Raw genomic sequence first — 12229 nt, 5'->3', positions numbered from 1 at the left:
GCTCCTCGGGAGGGTGCATACTGTTTGGAGCACTAATGGCAAAAAAGCTACCCAATGGGTCTGGGGTGTAAAACATGAAGCACACTGCAGGGATAGGGACCAGCTTGAAACACGAGGTTAAAAAAAAAAAGCCAGACTCATTTTACAAAATCTATCTACACGACCACTATGGGTCCATATTTTTTTTTTTCTTTTTAGAGCCCGAGTCCTGCTGTGGAATGTACGTGTTGTGAAATTCCAGCACATCACGAGAACACAAACTTTTTCTCTTACCAGTGGGGTTTATCAGCACAGAATCTTTTACTTGAAGCCAGCAAAATTTTCAGCATAGGCAGGAGCGGGTGTAATGAATCTCTGTTCATGAATAAAGGCATTTTTTCACCTGCTGAGGCCATTAGTCATTATCTGGGGTCTCACTGTGACATGCACGGTGGAGAAGCCAGGCCACAGAAAAATAAGATAAATTGGTAATTTCAAGTTTGCAGGATGAGTGAGACTCCCTTTTGACGTTTTTAGGTTAAATGAACAGGTGTTCTCATTGGCTTCTATACATTTATGAGCACACCTTTAAAAAAAAAATCTATTCATTCCTCTGGGGAACAAGCCAGGATGCAGTATGAAAGAACCAGCATCTTTGGGTACTTTGTTGGCATCTGAGGTTCACAGTGCAACTCATGTTTCCTCCTGGTGGGGATCTGAGGAACACAGACACAAACAAAAATAAATCCCGGTTATTATCAGTTCTATAAGAGTCTACAACCCCAGCTGCAGGAATGGTGGGGAAACATCATTTGGAAAACACAGCTTAGGATAAGGAGCTCCTTGAATCTTTGCTTTGGAATCAGTCTACTCGGTCAAGTCTGCAGAGACAGGACAAAGATCTATCAAACTCTGAGACCAGCCTGCTCTCCCCTTCAATGTAGGGATTGAGCCCCTGGGGAAGAGTGACCCAATGAATGTCACGTGCTGACCGAAGACCAGTGGCTGAGGGGCACGGGTGAGGGGGTGGAGAGAAGAGGCTCCTCTGGCATCCTCTCTCTTACTCCTAAGGGAAGGGGAACAATCATCTCACTCTGTGTAGACTAGAGTAGGAGAGTGAGAAGAGAATGAAAGTGAATTCTCCATGGCAATTTACTTGTGCTGCCGGGTTTAATCTGCACACTCACCCTGTAGTATAGGTGGGGTTATCTGTATTTGTACAAATAAAGAGACTGAGATTCAAAGGTTAGGTTACCTGTGTGAGGTTAGACCATAAAGAAGAATGTCCAAAAGTCAACCTGTGTTCAGTTCATTTCATTCTACCTTGAAGACTGGAGCAACAAATAACCACAAATTTGGCGGCTAAAACAAGAGAATTTGGGGGAATTCCCTGGCGGTCCAATAGTTGGGACTCTGTACTTCCACTGCAGGGGGGCCCTATTCGAGTCTTGTGCCCATTTTTTAATGATTAAGATGTTGGTTTTTGTTGTTCAATTTTAAGTGTTTTTATACATTTCTGGGTAAGTCCTTTATCAGATACATCTTTTACAAATATTTTCTCCCAGTCTGTAGCTTACCTTCTCATTCTCTTGACAGTGTCTTTCATAGATCAGAAGTGTTTAGATGAAGATTAGCTTGTCAAATATTTGTTTCATGGATTGTGCCTCTGGTGGTATATTTTAAAAGTCATGGCTGTGCTGAGGTCACCTGGATTTTCTCCTACATTTTCTTCTCAGAGTTTTACAGGTTTGATTTACATGTAGATCTATGATCTACTTTGAGTTCATTTTTTCTTAAGGATATAGTGTCTAGATTCATCTTTTTGCAAGCAGAAATCCAGTCATTTCAGCAACAGTATCGCCAACAAAGAGGAGATGTGAGTTTATCTGCAACATGCACCAATAGAAAGTCACATTTTAATTTATTTTTTAGATTTTTTTGATATGGACTATTTTTTAAAGTCTTATTGAATTTGTTACCATATTGATTCCATTTTACATTATGTTTTTTGGCCTCAAGGCCTGTGATATCTCAGCTCCCTTTCCAGGGGTCAAATCCACACATCACTGCTACAGACCTTTTCAGCCCCTTCCTCTGATGCAGAAGCATCACTCAATTATCTTAATCAAGCATTTGAAGAACAGGAGGAATCAGCCTCCTTGTGACCCTGTGCTTTTCATTCATCCAGGGTTAATACTGAAGATTAATGGAAAGGCCTTTTCTTCTTGGAAGAACTGAGTGGAATTCCCACCATGGTGAAATTTCACCATTAGATATTAATGCACTACAGACCCAGTGTGAATTGACTGATTTTCTGATTTAGCAATTATAACATGAACACTCAAAACTATATCCCAAGAGTTCCTCTTACTCAGCTGAACCCACTTAGATGATGTAGTTGATTTCTAATTGCAGTAAATTGGAAATAGGGCAGTGTATCTATTAGATAGAAAATTTTACTCATGGCAGTTTGCCTTGGTCATAGGGTCCCATCTTCATTCAGACTGCCCCTCCTTTCTTTTCCAGCTTTCACTGACCCTCTGTTAGAGAGGATCCCAATTAGACTGGGAAATCTACTGAAATGAGCAAAAGGGTCAGGGGAAATGAGGGAGAGGTGAGATCAAAAGGGAAGGAGAATAAAAGAGAAGCGGGGGACAGGAACACTTCCCATACTTCGCCCAGAGGGGATCTTTTGCCAGACATTGCATTTCACTCCAAGTAGCTTTAGCAAATGTGGGTCCTTTTCACACGGTACCTCAAGAGATTTCATGTGTGACTTTGAAATACTTTGCTAGTGCAGAATTTCACAGCTTTGCTGCAAACAAGAATCTGATCCTTATGATGACCACTTTCACAGAAGCTCCGGGCCACAGACTGTCGGTGATCACAAGCAGAGAAAAGGAGTTTCTGAACTGCAGGGTCCGTGTGCTACCCTAAAACCACGCACTGCCTGGGCCACTCATCAGCTCCTAATTGTCTTGGTACAGTTTTTTTTTTTTAACATGTGCATTGCTTCTTATCCCTAAATTAGAAGTTTCTTGAAGGCAGGGACTGGAGTAACTGCCCTACAGCCAATCTCCTTGGCTCGCTTCCAGCCTGCAGGATGTCTCCTTAACAGACTCGCCTGTCCAGATGCTCTTATATTTAAATGTGAGAAAATAAAACATGCAGATCTGAGCATATTGGCCTTTCTTCTCCAAATTATTGATGAGGTCCCTGGGAAAACACGTATCCCAGTGGACTCCAGTTTAGCCCAGAGACAGTGCACCAGCCTCAAAAGCTACTCAGTTCAGTTCAGTTGCTCAGTTGTGTCTGACTCTTTGCGACCCCATGGACTGCAGCACGCCAGGCTTCCCTGTCCATCATCAACTCCTAGAGCTTGCTCAAACTCATGTCCATTGAGTCGGTGGTGCCATCTAACCATCTCATCCTCTGTTGTCCCCTTCTCCTCCAGCCTTCGATCTTTCCCAGCATCGGGGTCTTTTCCAATGAGTCAGTTCTTTGCATCAGGTGCCCAAAGTATTGGCACTTCAGCTTCAGCAAAAGCTACTATCTTGTGTTTATTTCTATTTATTTCCAGGCTCAAATACCTGGGAGAGTTGCACATGACTTGATGTTGTCAATCTGTCAATGGCTGATTTAAGGCTTAAAAGGAGGCAGGATCCTGACAGTTATGTGCATGCAGATCTAGCTGGAGCCTCTCCCGAGGCTGGGGGTCATGTTCACTCAAGGCTGCATGAGACTTAGGGCACTGCTAGAAGCAGATTAGCAAGAGATATCTGAGAACTGGAAAAGCTGTCGGAGTAGGTGTGTGTTTCCCCAAGTCTTTAGAAGCAGGGATATTAAGAAGGCCCTCTTGACAAGCTACAAGGCTACAGGAAGAAGATTCTCTTTTTTTTCCTTTAAATATGTCAACTAATATATATATAAATAGTTTGATAAGATACAAGGGGAAAAGGATTTTTTCTTCTCTTTTGCAAAAGAAGGGTCAAAATAAGCCTGGTAAAAGTCCCGCTGCTGGGGGTTTTATCTCTGATGCAGGCTGTGCTGATTACATGAAAAACCCTAAGGCTGGGGCAACAGACCTCAGCCTGAGCCCTAAGGGAGGATTGGGAGAGGCTGTAGGCAGGGCATCCTGGAGGTCAGGTCTCCTAACAGGACTGCATCCCTTACAGAAACATAGAGATGTAAATATGCACTGTGGCTCTATTACAGGCTCTCTAACTGAAAGTGAACATATGTTCCAAGGTTGTCCCTAAATATTTCTCTGGTCAGACCCCCACAAAGATCTCTCTAACATTAAGCTCTGGGACCCATTTGGGAGGAGACATGCTGCTCACAAATTCCTGCAAGGAATGTGAAACTTCTTCTCAGGCCCCAGGTACCTGTGTGCAGAGATCTACTCTCAGAGATAAGAGCAGGGAGTAAGACAGCGTGGGGCTTCCAGTTTCCTTTGGGCAAAACACAAGGAGCAGGAGGGAAGGAAAGTAAGCTGGGCACCTGGAACCTGAGAATTTTCTTGCAGGAATATGTGAGCAGCATATCTCTTCTCAAACGAGTCCCAGAGCTTAACGTTAGAGAGATCTTTGTGGGAGACTGACCAGAGAAATATTTAGGGACAGCCTGTACGCCCTGAAACACTCCCCATCTCTCCAGGCAGACAGTTACCACTCCTGTCCCAGAAAAGCATCGCCTCACTCAGGCAATCACCGGAGCACCCCTTAGTACCTGCCCAGATGCAGACAGAGGGCGGAGACCCGCCAGTCAGCCCCACCCACCTGGACCACTGGAAGGAAGTGGAGTAGAACCCATCAAATCACCTGCCAGTGTAGGAGACACGGGTTCTATCTCTGATCTGGGAAGATCCCACTTGCCGCCCAGCAACTGAGCCCATGTGCCACAACTAGAGAATAGCCCCCACTTGCGGGAACTAGAGAAAAACCTGCGTAGCTCCTACCCAGCACAGACAAAAATAAATAAATGAGTAATTAAATAAACAAACCACAAGCCATTTCTATCACAGAAAAGGAGTCTGATGTTCAGAGAGCATATTGCATGCAGGGTCCCTGTAAGTGGGGGTCACACAGAAATGAAATTTGCTTCTGACAGTGAAAAAGAATGTGTCTTAAGACAGCACATTTTAGATTCTCTAATAAAATGGTATCTGTGTTTTATGTTAAGAAACCTAATGCCTCAGTTGTGGTCTTTAGGATATGTTAAAATGATTCTAACCTTCCCCTTCTCTCCCAGTAAATCTAAGCAAGACTGATGACTACTATTTTAAAAAACATTTCCTAACAGAATATTTCAAGCTCACATCTCTAGTGTACCTTGAACTAATTAACAATTTAGCTTAAGTTGAGAGAAAGTTCACTCCAGGCACTTTCACAGGGAAGACCAAGTACAAAGTTCTTTGGCATGTCTGAACACATTTTTAAAAAATGAATGTCCTAAAGGAAATGGAATACCAGGAATAATTTTATAGAGGCAGAATTTAATTTTAACCTTCACATTTTTATACGTTGAAAATGTTTAACGAATTCTGATCGAGAACAGTGAAATATCAGACATGGGCCACAAAAGAGGAACAATGAAAAATCAGTATTTCTTGGTCTAGTTCCTCAGAGTCATTTATAGTGATTAAATGAGTTTCGATTAGTTACAGTTACAGTAATATCAGGCATTTTAAAGAAAAAAAATCTGAATGTTTCCATATATTTTGTCCTATATACACAATATTTTTATTCCCTTATGATTTTGAAGAATGCTAATAGCCCATTGACAGTTCCTGTGGTCAGTTACAAAGATGACTCCATTCTTCACCTACCCTATGTCCACACTCTGCCATGTAACTCTGTTTGCCCTTATACTTGGATGTCTTTCCAGCTGTAGACATCCAGGCTTAGCTGGCAGCCAGCAAACCCCCAGACATGTGAAGGAGTCCAGGTAAGACCAGCAGACATGTGAGCAATGAAAGCTTGCCATTGTGTGTAACTGAGGACCATGGTGCTCTTTGGGTGGCATTATTGGGTCGACACTAAAGCAACCACTATCCTGCATGTAACTGTCTTCTTTCCTGCATATTCTGCTCTTTTGCCTCCACACTCTACATTACCTTCCTGATAAATTCCATCCATTGATTAATCTACCTTCTGCTTCCTCCACTCTTACACCTGCCTGGCTAAGGATTCCTGGAGAAAAACACAAAGCCATTCCTATAGGGGCTACTAGAAACTGAGGCCACCTTAACAGTTATCTCACATGCTGAGCAACCCTATTCCACGTCCCTTTCAAGAACCTTTCCCCATCTCCTTAGAAGCTCCTTCAAACTGCCCTATGCTCCTCAAGCTCCTGACTCCATCATTATATCCTTCATGAAGATAACTGCCTCCTTTTTCCTTATATCCTCAGATAAACATAGAAGCCCATGTGGTCCAGTTTTTGAGGGCCATCTTAGTAAAACACTGTCTGCCTCCGTAAGAAATTATCAGGAGACTACGATCCTTCACTTTTATTTCTCTTCTCATGTAAAAAGGGAACCCAAACATGTAACTTACTATTGCACTTATTATAACTCTCTTTCCTCACTTCCTTAATTATTTAGTTTCCCTTAAAAACAAACAAACCAAACACTCCAGAAGCTTTCACTAACTCCCTGAAAGTGTTCTCATCCACACTAGACAACCTCTTCTTCGAGCTCATTTGGTCTGTTTGTTCAAAATATACAGTCTTAGACCCAAAGCTAGACTCACTGAATCTAAATTCTTACGGAAGAGACCAGGAATGTATGTAGTTAAATAAGACCTGGGCAATTCTTATCATCAAGCAAGTTTGAAAAACTGGACCTTGAATTCTGGTTCTCCGTCTTTGACTGCATATTGGAATCCCTTGGGAAGTTTAAAAAAAAAAAAAAAATTCCTGATCCTTGTGCCGGACCCTCACTCCCACCCCAGGTTCTGATTTAATTGAAATGGAGCCAGTCCTGGACATCTGTACTTTTAAGAGCTCCCCAGGTGATTCTAACGTGCAGCACAGTGGTCCTGTGTAATATGGTACAGATATAGCCCCAGGTGCGCAGGGGGAAACGCTGCAGGGTAACTCAGGGTAGAATTGGAGGAAACCAAAACCTCCCATATGCAAATCTTTCCCTTCCCCCACATGCCAGAGTCCAAACAAATACACTGGAAATGATGTTCCTTTAAAAACAAGGAGGCAAGAAATATTATGCATTTCCCACTTGCATCCAGAGTAATTCCCACAACTGGGAATGTGGGAGGAGAAAGGAAAGAGAACAGAGAAAAGATGAGGTGGGGTAATGTGATACATTATAAACAGATTTCTTGACACAGAGTAGATATCAGGGCAGTCTTTTTTCCTGGTGGCTCTGTGGTACAAAGAATCTGCCTGCAATGCAGGAGACATGGGTTCAATCCCTGGGTTGGGAAGATCCTTTGGAGAAGGAAATGGCAATTCACTCCAGTATTTTTGCCTGAGAAATCTCATGAACAGAGGAGCCTGGCAAGTTATAGTCCATGGGGTCGCAAAGAGTCGGACACGACTGAGTGATTAATCAACAACAAACAGTTGCTGTACAAAGTTGTGTTAGCTTCTGTACAGCAAAATGAATCCACTATCCATATACTCTCTTTTTTAAAATTTCCTCCCCATTTAGGTCATCACAAAGCATTGGGTAGAGTTCCCTGTGCTATACAGTAGGCTATCATTAGTTATCTATTTAATGCATGATATCATTAGCTAAAACAAATACCTCACAGTTGCACATTCTCCCATAAAGTTATACATACACAATGTAGTTTCTTTCTTTCCTTCCCCTTCCTTCCTCCTTCTCTCCTTCCCTCCCTACCTTTCTTCCTTTTTTCTTCACTTTCTATAACAGATTTAATCTTACTCTTAAGCCTCTTTTTTGAAGGAGGGCATGGAGAGAGGGCAGGAAGATCTTTTCAGACAATCTGACAAACTCATATTCACTCAAAATGCAAAGAACTCCCTGTAGCAGCTAATCTCTTTGCCAAGGTCACTTTAAAGGTCCCGCTCTTGGCTTAAATGGTCCTTGAGATCATGAGGGAGAAGATGGTATGGAATCCATGGACGCCCATCAGATCTTGGGTGCCCTTTGCCCGTTGCCCTCTGGTCTGGTCTCTGATCTGTAACCATTGAATTATGTGGCCCTGTGCCATCTGCCCCTGCCAGAATGACATTCTGACTCCCATGAGTGGAGTCCATTGTCCCAGGCTCCAATCTCAGAGTCGCACACTTTGAGTTTCTTCATTCTAGCCCTAGCCTCCATTCGCCCCAGGATGCCTCAGTGGCTCTGCCTTCCTCAGTGGGCGTGCTGACATCTGAGCCTTCTGTGCACGGTGTACACGCCGGGGGCGCCACGGCGCTGCCCCAAGCCCACTGCTCTGACTTCCTGCTGCATACTGATTGAAATCTCAGTCTGGCCACATATTTTGTGGAGTCCAGTGCAAAATGAACATGAAGCCCCTTGTTCAAAATCTTGCTAAGAATTTCAAGACAGTGATGGAGAGTCTCCAGCCTGGTGGGACCTGTCTGAGTCTTTGCACAGGTAGAACATTCACAAAGCAAGCCCGGATTGCAGTCACCCTAAAAATAACCTCTGTCCCTCGCCTGCCAGACTTGTGGCCAGATCTGATGGGGGAAAAAAAATATCAAAGGAATCAACCTGTGGAATGTCACATATGATTCACTTCTAGATGCTAGGAAAAAAAAAATCTATAAGTTTTTTTTAAACATAACTGTCTTATTTTCTAAGAATGTCTTTCAAAAATAGTTACATTCTCCATTCTTCAACCCTCCTCCTCTATCCATCTTCCAATTAAAGGGGAGGTCCCTGAACTCATCAAAATGCAAAACACCAGTGTGTCTCCTTTTTCCTCCCTCCTTCACTTTGATATTTGGAATAAAGTATGTTCATCTCAGCACACCTTTACTTGATCCTCCAGTTAATTATAAGGCTTTCAGAGATTCCCCTTTATGGAGAAGGCTGTTGGATTTCCCAAACTCAATCCAGGCATGACAAGCCCTCCAATTATAGAGCAAAGGATGGCTTAAAGAAAAATGACAACAATGTTTTAACAACGACTTATACCAGTGTCTCAAGATTTGACTGTTCTTCCTATTCTTATGAAGCATATAGCACACACACACAAAGGATAGCATTGCACAATCCCCCAAAACTCTTGTTTCCTGCAGAGCAGATTTGAGTGTATATTCATGTTATTATAATTACCATTCTGCTATGAGTATCTTCCAATCAGACCATACAATTAAAAGAGAATTCACTTTATACAACAACGGAAATTAAGCCATGGAAACAGCATCACTCTTCTTTGTTTAATAATATCAGTAGTGAATCGTGGAGAGTATCCAGCCCTGTCAGAGGAATGTGAATGATATAAATATGAACTGGGCAGGAACGGTTTGGGGTTCTTCAGCTCAACATAAAGAGCTCAACCTATAACAATGGATGGATCCTTCAGTGGGTGCCTCATGGTGGTACAGACTTTAACACAACTCACCTTTCTAAATATCAATATTAAAGGTGATGAGATTGGATGCTTTACTATCAGAAGGACAGACTGCTGACTTGGCTTTTGTTCAGCAAATTGTAAGTCCAGATGGACTACTGCCCATTGAGAGCCATAAGTGAAGATGTCATATCTAGTTGTCTCTACCATAAAGCTTTGAGGAAAAGCACCAAAGCAATGCACAAAAACAATAGCAACAGCTAGTGTGTACTGAGTTCTACGAGTTTTGGATACTATGGAGGTGAATTGAATTGAAGTGAAGTGAAGTCACTCAGTGTCCGACTCTTTGCGACCCCGTGGACTGTAGCCCACCAGGCTCCTCCGTCCATGGGATTCTCCAAGCAAGAATACTGGAGTGGATTGCCATTTCCTTCTCTAGGGGATCTTCCAGCCCAGGGATTGAACCCAGGTCTCCCATATTGCAAGCAGATGCTTTAACCTCTGAGCCACCAGGGAAGCCCACTATGGAGGTAGGTACTATTTTTACATGAATTTTATAAAGGAGGAAATCGACATCTGGAGACGCTGACTCCACAGCCAGTAAGTCACAGAGCCAGAATTCCAAGACGCCATCTCAAAAGTCTGCACTCTTATCCGTATGCTATGCTACTTCTCATCAGAAAGCAGAAGGCAAACCTAAGCACTATACCAAATATAGCATAAAATTTAGAAATCTAAATTCATTGTGGCTGAATATCTTCATTATTTTATTCAAAACAAATGGCCTGGTCTTAAAATACTAATCATATGTGCAAGTAATCATAGCCAAAGGACTTGGCATTCAAATTTGAATATAATCTTTTCTTCACCTCCTGTTCTAATCATAAACACAATTAGTTTGTAAATGATACAACTCAGTTTTATAAACATGTTGCCCTCAAAAAGAATTTGAACAGCTATATGGTGATTTGAAGAAATGAACAAAAGTGAGCAATTGACTAAGTTTTTATGAACTGTTTTCACATGCAGTTGCCAGTGATTTGTTTCCTATAGTAACTCACAATCTTGCACATCGTTAACCAGATGCTAAAATGCACAAGCAAACTCTTAACCTATTCTCATTTTCCAAGTTAGGGGTGAATCAAATCACCCTGAGAATTGGGGTCAGCTGCCTTGCTAGGGATCTGAATCATGACAGAGCACTACCCGTTGTAAAGCGATTAAGTCTGACCAGTTATGATGGCCATTTAATGAACCTCCTTATGGCAGAAAGGAGTTCAGTCTACCTGTCTCAAATAGGTTGTGATATGCCATAAAGCTCACGTAATAAATAATTTAAATGTCAAAATATTCCAGAAGAAAGGCTTTCTTGCTGCCTGTGTAACACCTGGCAGTATTGTCATAAATGGAGACAGTCGGTGGTTAGGAACCTGCCCACTGATTGGTCAACTAAGGATGGGAAATACACCATCTCTTTTGATGGGCAAAGAGTTAAAACACTGGTTAAGAGTTGCAGATATCAGTGCTTGTACTTCACATCCATTTATCCGGTGCGATGGACAGGCCCTGTCTGCTGTGTCAGGCACCTAGAAGGCCTGGCCCTGAGATTGAATTAATGGTGAGAAGGAGGATATCCTATAATTATGTGAGAAATCACATACTCTGCTATTTAGCCAGCAAAGCTGGGTGGTTTCTGTAGATGGTAAATTAATCCAGTGGGGATTGGGGGCATATTTCTGTGCAAAAGATTTCTTTATTCATGAGAATAATTGGATATTGAAAAACCATCATGTATTGTATCTTGATTTGAACCTGTCAACTGATGTGTGAAGCCCTCTCCCTCCCTGCCCGCTCTCCTCGGCCCTGTGCGTCTTTGCTCAGCCAATTATAGAGTCTCCTCATTGCAGTGAGCCCCGGGAACCACAATGGCTCCCAAACCACAGAGGCCGGGGCACAAACCCTCTGGCTTGAGAAGTCTCTTCTGACTGGCATTGTCCATGCAGGTCACCCAAGTGACCTCAAGACCAAGAGGAATAATATATATATTTTAAGGAGATGAAAGAACAGTCCACTTTTCAGGCAGCTGTGTGAGATTAGCTTCCAGGTAGCATCCTCCAGGAATGAAAAAAGAATGGCTTATTTTTACAGTGACTGCATTTTTCAAGCATTTTCTCTCCCCAGCCACATTCCAAAGATATCATTTAGAGAGAAAAGACCAGACAAACGCACTGGAAGTTCACAAGTTATGAGGTAATTGCATTAGCACATAGGAAAAAAAAAAAGGAAAGTATGCACGAAATCCTGATTGGCATTTCTGTGTTTGAAAGGCATTATTTTCCAATACCTGAGCATGCCCAGAGGAGCTGTCTAGGAGCAGCTGTGAAATAGAACCTTTTTACTTCAGGGTTAGTGCAAGGAGCTCATTAGCACGGCTCTACCCCCAGCTAAACAGCCTTGTTTGCATATCGAAGCAATAGATAGTGAAGGTGTTAAAAAGGAAGAATTGCTCCCCTACTCCTGACTGACATGTCTATCTGGGCTCTTGTGTTTACAAGAGAATAACGAAGCTGCCCCAAAGCCCCTACTGGGCCTGATTATTATGCAGAGGCTTCTTAGATTATGTATAATTGATATCCTTTTTCCCTCCAGCTAACCAATGGCAGCTCTCAAGAGTAATGCTAATTCTCCTGCATCTTACCATCCAAGCAAACACTGGAAATTGCCAGCTTTCTCGCTGCTTA

At 42.5% G+C, this 12229-nt stretch overlaps 1 long non-coding RNA gene across 1 annotated transcript in view; it reads right to left on the bottom strand.

The window, feature by feature from the left end:
* Positions 1-279: 279 nt before the first annotated feature.
* LOC136157805 (uncharacterized) overlaps positions 280-12229 on the bottom strand; it is a 71171-nt gene continuing 59221 nt past the window's right edge. The window contains exons 3-4 of the long non-coding RNA XR_010661279.1: positions 1557-1865; positions 280-695 (exon numbers count right to left, since the gene is read on the bottom strand). This is a non-coding gene — a long non-coding RNA (uncharacterized lncRNA). The remainder of the gene's footprint in view (positions 696-1556; positions 1866-12229) is intronic.

The sequence above is a fragment of the Muntiacus reevesi genome, chromosome 2, assembly GCF_963930625.1.
Source record: "Muntiacus reevesi chromosome 2, mMunRee1.1, whole genome shotgun sequence".
NCBI classification, from domain to species: domain Eukaryota; kingdom Metazoa; phylum Chordata; class Mammalia; order Artiodactyla; family Cervidae; genus Muntiacus; species Muntiacus reevesi.
The sequence above is the reverse complement of the archived record's forward strand: the minus strand, read 5'-3'. Positions and strand labels throughout refer to the sequence as shown.